Below are 9,002 nucleotides of genomic sequence, written 5' to 3' on the forward strand. Positions count from 1 at the left end.
AGGCCAGAGGTTGATGTGATGGTGTCTTCCTCAATTGCTCTTTACTTTATTATTAGCATTTAAAATTGTACTTTTGTGTGTGTGTGTGCACATGCATATGCATCATGGTGCCTGTGTAGAAGTCATAAGACAACTTGAAGGAGTTGGTTCACTTCTACCATGTGGTTCCTGGGGATTGAACCCTGGTTTTAAGTCTTTACAGCTGGCACTGTTACCCACTGAGTCATCTTGTTGGACTTCCACTTTACCTCTTGAGATGGGTGTCTCTCAGTGTCTTGAAGCTCACTTCTTGGGTAAGACTATCTGTCCAGTAAGCTCCACAGATGGCCCTATCTTTGCCTCTATATCACTACATCTTGTCTTTGAGCATGTGTGTATTTTCTGGCACAACAAGGAATTCTGAGCTCCCTCTTGGATTTTCACAGCCCTTGATTCTGTCATTTCTCCAAAGAATCAGAAAAATGGTCAACATAAACCAGGCATTGAGCAGTAGAACTTCTCGTGTAGGCTAGAATATCAATGTTTCTTGCTCTTTCAGAGATGTGGGAGCATATTCCCATTCCTCATCACTTTTTATCTTCCAGCTATATAGAGAAATAGGAATCTACCACAAACACCCTATTCCACCATGACTTTCTACAAAGATTCTTTTTGTTGTTTTCAATCTACTTCGTTTTACTAAGACTGAGCTTTCATTATTCTTGATATTCTTAGTAATTTTGTCAAATCATTTTTGTTATTGTTTTGAGACAGTATTTCTTCATGTAATAGCCTGAGTTGTCCCAGAACTCACTTAGTAGACTTGAATGGCCTTCAAATTCCAGAGATCTGCCTGTTTCTGCCTCCTAAGTCTTGTGATTTAAGGCAAGTACCACCATACCTGGATAGATCAATTCACGTTTTACTGTCATGTATTCATTATACATCGTACCTAGTAATAGTTTCATGCAAGCATATAATGGTCTTTGATCACAATTCCTGCCATATCCTCCTCCTTCTCCCTCTTATTAATCATTTTCCTAGACACTTCATCTTGTACTTTAAGGATCAATTCACACACAAAGTTGTGTTGTGTCTGGCCAGGCAAGCAGATCAGCATCTTACTCAACCATCATCCAGAGAAGCTTCCTCCTGCAGCAGATGAGAACAAATACAGAGACCCACAGCTAGACATTATGCAAACCTTGGAACACTGATCCCTAAATGGGATGTCTCCTTCAAATCCCTCCATTCAGGACTCAGGGAACCCTGCAAAAGAGGAGGCAGAAAGAGTATAAGAGCGAAAGGATTTGGAGGATGCTGAGAAAACAAGGCCCTCTATTGATGCATGTATGAACTCACAGAGATGGAGGTAACATGCAGAGGTCCTGCACTGTTCTACACAATGGCCTCTTTATTTGTATTACAGGTCCATGTTTTGTGTTTTGATGAGATCCCTGAGAGTATGAATGATAGAGTCTGACTCCTATGCCTTCTCTTAGACTTTTTTCCCTGCTTGATTTGTTTCAAGTTTGTATTATATTTTATCCCTCAGAAACCTGTTTTTTGAGCCGGGCGGTGGTGGCGCACGCCTTTAATCCCAGCACTCGGGAGGCAGAGGCAGGCGGATCTCTGTGAGTTAGAGACCAGCCTGGTCTACAAGAGCTAGTTCCAGGACAGGCTCCAAAGCCACAGAGAAACCCTGTCTCGAAAAACCAAAAAAAAAAAAAAAAGAAAGAAACCTGTTTTTTTCCCAATGAGAGATGGAAAATGAGTGGATCTCGATAGGAAGTTTTGTGTGTGTATAGAACTGGGAGGAGTAGTGGTGTGGGGGAGGGGTCCTTCTGTCTATGTGCTTCTTTTATTTGTTAATGAATAAAGAACTGCTTTGGGTCTATGGCATGAAAGAACAGAACACATGGGGAAAGGTAGGCTGTATGCTGGGAGGAAGAAAGACAAAGTCAGAGAGATGCATGGAGCCACGGCCAGAGTCAGAGATGCCAAAACTTTTCTGGTAAGCCACTGCCATGTGGCAATACAAAAATTAATGGAGATGGGTTAAATTAGTATGTAGAATTAGCCAATAGGAAGCTAGAGCTAATGGGCCAAGCATTGATTTAATTAATATGTCTTCTGTGTGATTACTTCAGGACTAAGCTAGCTAGACAGCTGAGAATGAAAAAAAAAAAAAAACAACCCTTCTAACTACAATTGGCAAATCGATGTGGTGAACTTAATACGTGTAAAATCTGAGAGGGCTTAAAAGGAAATTCTAGGCACAAAAAACAAAGTTTAGGTGCATTTATTTTTTTAGCTGGCAGCTTGCCACAGCTCTCTTAAGAAAGATTTTTCTGATTCAGCTGTAGCAAAAGAAAAAAGCCACACTGTTTGAAATGATGGCTTTTTGGGTCATGTTCCAGCATGAACCCTTACTCTTTTAGGCAGGAGGTCCAGCTACAGAGCCTTTGAGTGTCGTTTGTGAGCAGACTGCCTCAGCTTGCTTAATGGCAACATGGACTGGCTGTGTGCCTGAGAATGGGGCTGAGTGCATGGCTTTCAGAGGCAGTGTGAGCAGCTCTGCCATACTGGACTGGGTAGGCAATCAGGGATTACCATATATACCATAATAATGGCACAGATTAAGTTTTAGACTAAGCAGGCAGTACCACATATACCCTATTAACGGCAGACCTTTAGTTTTAATAAGAGCTTAGCATTTCTTAAATGCAGAAGTGCTCCTGGACAGTAGAGAATCACAGATATACAGTCAAGACAAATACAGATGGAAAAGACCTCTAAATGAAACTTAGTGTATTTAAAAAATGTAAATGGGCTTGAGAAAGAAGAAAAGAAATATATAGAGTACAAAAAGAAGTAAATGGTTAAAAAAGGTAAAGCCTTTAAAGAGACAGAGTACAGTGATAAATTAAAAGGAGTAAAGAAAAATAAGCCATGTAAAAATGGAAAATTCACAAAGAGTCTGGATTATGTATATTATTGTGTCTTCTTTGAATTTTTTGACTGTGAAGTAGTTAAGTACAGAGAGACATTTCATTGTATGGACTATTAAGTTAAACCAACATAAAGGCATCTTGATTCCAAAATTTGAGTCTAAGAATATGCTGCCTTGGAAAAGTTCTTTTTTTTTAACTAAATTTTTTATTAACAATTTCCACCTCCTTCCCACCTTCCATTTACCCCCTACCCCTTCACTCTCCCTCCCTCTCCTGTCCAGAGAGCAGTAATGGTTCCCTGCCCTGTGGGAAGTCCAAGTACCTCCCCCCTCCATTCACCTCCTTTAGGAAGGTGAGCATCCAAACAGGCCAGCCCCGCCCCCCAAAGCCAGTATGCATAGTAGGATCCAAAAGAGATGGCTCAGCAGTTAAAGGCTAGGCTCACAACCAAAAATATAAAAGTTCTTTTTTTTCACAGAAGATGAGATTCTGTGGAATGCTTCTAGACCAAAATGGTTCAGTGGAACAAGACCCCCTGAAAAGTTGCTGTAAACACCCCCACAAAGAAAATACTTCACCCAATAATCAGCAGGAAGCAGTTTGGAGAAACTATGCCCATATTCCCTAATATTGTCTATAAATGTTTGTTTACATTTAAAGGGGGATATGATATAGGTATGAAAAATTTGTATTGGTATGGATCGTAGTTTATTGATACAAATTTAAGGTCAATTTTGTTATAAGTGTATGTATTTCTGATCTTTATTAAGGTATTGTGTTTGTGTAGCTCATTTAAAATATAATGTATAATTAAGAAATATAAGTTAATAGATACTCATGTATAATAGTTAAGCTTGTAGTCATGTTAGTTGGATTTCCTAGATGTGTAGAGATATATTTCAGTTAGATAGGCATTCTTCAAATATTTCAGAGACCTCTAGAATATGGCATTTAAAATGTTTTAATAAATTAGGACTTTTGATGACAATGAGACACATCTGCTCCTGGCAGCACAAGCTACTTCAAGAGGAAGATGGGCACTGAAGAGACTTCTTACTGAGATGGTTAACCATTTGGGCAATAAACTGCTCTTGCCTGAACTGCTTAACTGGACATGCAGAATCCACAGAGAAATGACTTCTGAACTTGCCTAAAGGTGAGACAATCCTTCAGTGTTCCTGCTTCATGAAAGATTCTTTGAAACATTGTGCAGGATACAGAAGAAAGTGACTGGCAAACTGCCACTATAGGGAGAACCTTTTCTGAAATTTCCTGCTTCATTGAAAAATCTGCAGGATGTTATGGGCCTGTAGGCTGAAGATGAATGTCCCAATGGTACAGAAGAACTTTGGGTGACTATCCAGGCAGCAAGATGTCTCTGTCAATTCTAGAGTCTTGGAAGTTGCTTACAACATACTACTTGTTTACATAAGTAATATTATATCCTTCTGGAGACTTTGATGGAGTTGAAGAATAGATAGTTATAAATTTCCTTAGTTATGATAAAAGATAAAGTAGATATAAATATTGTAACTATAATTATTGCTTGATACCCATTTTGTTATATGTAATTTTACTATGTTAAAGTTAAAGCCTTCCTTTTTTGCTTAAACAGAAAAGGGGAAATGGTATGGGAGGTCCTTCTGTCTGTGTGTTGCTTTTATTGGTTAATAAATAAAAAACTACTCTGAGCCTATGGCAGGAAAGCACAGAAGTAGGCAGCAAAATGGACATGGCTTTAATTAATATGTAAGAATTAGCCAATAAGAAGCTAGAGAAAATGGGCCAACAGTAATTTAATTAATATGGCTTCTGTGTGATTATTTTGGGGCTAAGCTAGCCGGGTGGCTGGGAACAAACAAATGACCCTTCTTACTACAGAGGAGTGGGAAAAGAAAAATAAGAAGGATATATTGCCGGGCGGTGGTGGCGCACGCCTTTAATCCCAGCACTCGGGAGGCAGAGGGAGGCGGATCTCTGTGAGTTCGAGGCCAGCCTGGTCTACAAGAGCTAGTTCCAGGACAGGCTCTAAAAAAGCTACAGAGAAACCCTGTCTCGAAAAAAAAAAAAAAAAAAAAAAAAAAAAACAAAAAAAGAAGGATATATTATGTGAGTAAGATTATATTTTCAATTAAATTCCTCCCCCAGTAAACAAATGCTCATCTCTTCAAAAATTATTTTATTTAAGTGTGTGTGTTTGTGTGTCTGTGTGTGTGTTCCTGTGTGAGCCTGTGCATGGGTGAACAGTTGCCTACAGAGGCTACAAGAAACATCAGATACTCTTGTTCTGAAATAACCAATGGACTCTATACTCACCAAAGCACTAGTTTCTTGTGTAACACACCTCAGTAGAGGCTTTATAGCTGGCATGGACTCATACAAAGCCAGGCTGCCTTCCATGTAGACCTCTTCCCCGATTCACTAGGTCTCATTTGGAGACAGCAGTGGCCTCCTTCATGAGTCCCACACAATGGTTTTAGACTGAATGACCCAGGAAGAGAATGGAATGTTGGACACTAAAGTGGAAGAACCCAGTGAGTCTTCTGATACCCGATAAGATTAGATCACATTAGCCTTTGTTGCCCAATCCATTGACCAGCCAGCAATTTTTATTTTATGTTCACTGTTTTAGGACCTGGAAGAGATGAAGATGGGTTCTGTCTTGGTGTTACTATGATAAACACCCTGATATATATATATATATATATATATATATATATATATATATATATATTTTATATATATATTTATATATATTTATATATATTTATATATATAAAAGCATGTATGTATATATACATATATATCACATGTATATATATCACATGTATATATATCACATGTATATATCACATGTATATATATATCACATATATATCACATATATGTATATATGTGTGTAGGGATGTGTATATATTATATATTATATATGAGTATATGGAGTTGGTTTTGGAGTTGGACAATGGCTCTGTCCTTCTCTAAATCCAAGCATGTTGTTAAAAGAAAAATTCAGAGTTTCCGTCTCATGTCAAGAGCTGTATGATATGGGACAGAAAGAAAAAAGAATTTAGAAAAAATTTACTTTTCTTCATATCTATTTTTGTCTTTATTGTGCCTTTCATTGAATATATATGTCTGTATATGTCTATATAAATAATGTGTAAGTTTTCCATAATGAACAATGAATATTCCTGCAGTAATCTTTGAAGTTTACAGGAAGAAGATGGTGCCCCACACCAACAACTCTACCTGGTTGATATGACATCATGATGCTGATAGCATTACTACAAGACCTGTTTTGAGTACCAGCTGCTCAAGATGGTTCCAACTTGGTTAGCTGAAATGGTGCACCTTTTTACAATGTTCTGGCCAGAACTCCAAATAGGAACCTCAGAAGAAACCCTACCAAATACTCAAAGACTATTGCAGATATACATACCAGTGTCTCTGAAGTTGACAATAGCAACAACCATGCATTCCGAAGAAGACTGAGGAAACATAGACTATCAGAGAAGTGAGAGGAGATGAAGATGATAAAATAGATCAAGCCTAAAAAAGAATATTAACGTTTCACTTGAGTTATATTAAAAATCCTTCAAGGACTACCGAATTGGACTATGAACAAATTTCTCAAGCAATGTGCCATTTCAAAATGGGTCAGTGTCACCAATCTTGAGAGTCAAGTGTGGATCCCCTATTGGCTCAAATAATGGGTGACCATGTTTATTGGAAAGGATTAGCATCTTGTTTTGTTGATTTGGTGTTTTCCCATTAATGTGTATAATATCATATATTTTTGAAAGAGATTTTTATTTATATTTTCAATAACATAAAATTTTACAAGAAACAATTTGATATACTTTTACTAACAGTCAACATGACAGTTCCTATTTTCATTAAAATTATTGATAGAACTACAGAGAAACAGTTACTACATTTGGAGTTCAGAATGGAAGGAACCAATTGCAATCAGTGTAGATGGTCCCAAGAGAATCAGAAAATGAATCTACATACCTATCAATCACTTAATTATTTATGTTGAATCACACAACAGATGATACTCTGTATAGACACTGAGCATGTTCAATGAATTATTGAACACTCAATCATTGTATGGCATATTAAATTTGCTAGTGTTCTGTGGCACAGCCCTCCTGAAGAATATAACATGGTTCCTGAGGGAAATTCATGCTCCAGTTATGGGTTTATCTCTTGACACAACCTTCAGGATGATGGGTTTTTCTGGTTGGAGAATTGGTTGACTGCTCAACTTTGGCGGGATCTGTAGTAGTTCAACAATCACAGTGAGAAGCAATGGGTGATACAGCAGCAATGATAGAAGCAAAGAGAACAGATACAGTAAGGAACATTCTTTATATACATAAAAACACTATGTATCAGTATCCTACATCCTGAGTTTCTTGTACCTAAATATTCACTGAGACTGGATGGGAAAAGCACTTATCTATCTTCTTAATCGGGCAAGTATTAGCTGAACACCTATTGTGTGTACAAAGCCAGGGGGAAAGTTATGTTGGTTTGTGTTATTTAGTGATTTAAATTTTAAGTCAAAAGGCCAAGTTAAAAGTTTAGATTATTTCATAAACATATGAAAAATGAATTTTGAAGACAATATAAAGTTAATTTTGCATTCATTGAAGTATAAGGTAATCCTGAGCACATATCACAATTTTGTCCCTATGGAGTGACTCAATTATCAAAGTGCCTGGACACCAGGTTTGCACATTCTGTTTGATGGTAGACAAGGACTCTAGGAAGCATCGGCCCTTGTTCTCTTAGCTTCTAAGGGTAATTTGAAAGGTAACCTTGAGTAATTCAATGTTTTCATATAATCATTTGCCTCAGTTTCTTCAGTTTTGAGGGGATGAAGAAGTATACGACATAGCTGTTTGGTCTTAGTACAGGAAAGGAAACAATATTGTCATCAGAGAAGGGTGGATGACTGGAGCTTAACAGTTGTCCCAAAGTCTTGTTTGCTTCCAAGACAAATGCTCTGTCCATCTGTTCATCTAAATAAACCTCTGCACACATTTACAGGACAGCTACATTGCAACTGTAGGCCACTTATATCTTCCTTTCCTCCCATGAAGAAAAGCAATGGAACAGGAAAGCACTGCATACTTCATGCATGTGTGTTAGAACTTAATTATCAGGCGGTGATTTACATAGCATTTTCATAGTCTTAGTCACCATTCCCTTGCTATGAGGAGACACCATGTCCATGGCAGCTCTTATAAAAGAAAGGATTCAACTGGGGACTTGAGTAGTTTCAGAAGCTTGGTCCATTATCATCATGGTGGGGTACATGGCAGCAGGCATGGAAGGTGTAGTGCTGGAAAAAGGATCTGAGAACTATATCTTGATCCACAAGCAGAGAGACTAGCAGCATTGGGCCTAGTGTGGGCTTTGAAAACCTCAAAAGCCATCCTTAGTGACACACATATCCTGTGACTTTCAACTTTGGTTGTGAAGGAGACTAACCTGTATCTTTAAAAGCCACACTCTGGGTGAATCATTTCAACATATCTAATATGACCAGACATTGTGAATGTTTAAGCCTCTTTACCAGTTCTAAAGCACAGCCAGTGCTTGGGAGCCCCAGACACCAGGAAACTTCTCTTAAGTCCTAGTGATGCCCACCAGTCACACATCATAATAAGGTCTTTATTATATGCTTTGTGCACAATATCTCTCCATCTCCAGTTAATTTGAACTCAATTTCAAGGAGATTTCATTCAGTAATCTTCCACTAACCTGCACTAACTCTAAATGAATTCCTTATTTGTGTTTTGTTCAGATGCAGTTCAGTATGAAAGGACTCATATCAGACAACAAATACATTTTTTGTTACATGCATTATTAAAATGTCAGTGAGCAGTGTAGTGGTTTGCATGAGAATGGCCCACACAAGTTTATGTTTGAATACTTGCCCCCCCCCCCAGTTGCTTGGGAAGGATTAGGAAGAGTGGCCTTGTTGTAGGTGGTGTATCACTGGGGGTGGTTCCAGGAGATTAGTGCCATTCATTTACAGTCTCTTCTCTCTCTCTC

General features: G+C 38.0%; 1 long non-coding RNA gene across 1 annotated transcript; it reads right to left on the reverse strand.

Annotated features, from left to right (window-relative positions):
* Nucleotides 1-885: 885 nt before the first annotated feature.
* On the reverse strand, nucleotides 886-8,398 carry LOC119824665. The gene is made up of 2 exons (XR_005287132.2): nucleotides 6,373-8,398; nucleotides 886-1,131 (listed from the first exon to the last, which is right to left on the reverse strand). It is a non-coding gene; the product is annotated as an uncharacterized LOC119824665 (long non-coding RNA).
* Nucleotides 8,399-9,002: the final 604 nt, after the last annotated feature.

Source organism: Arvicola amphibius, chromosome 10, assembly GCF_903992535.2.
Source record: "Arvicola amphibius chromosome 10, mArvAmp1.2, whole genome shotgun sequence".
NCBI lineage: Eukaryota > Metazoa > Chordata > Mammalia > Rodentia > Cricetidae > Arvicola > Arvicola amphibius.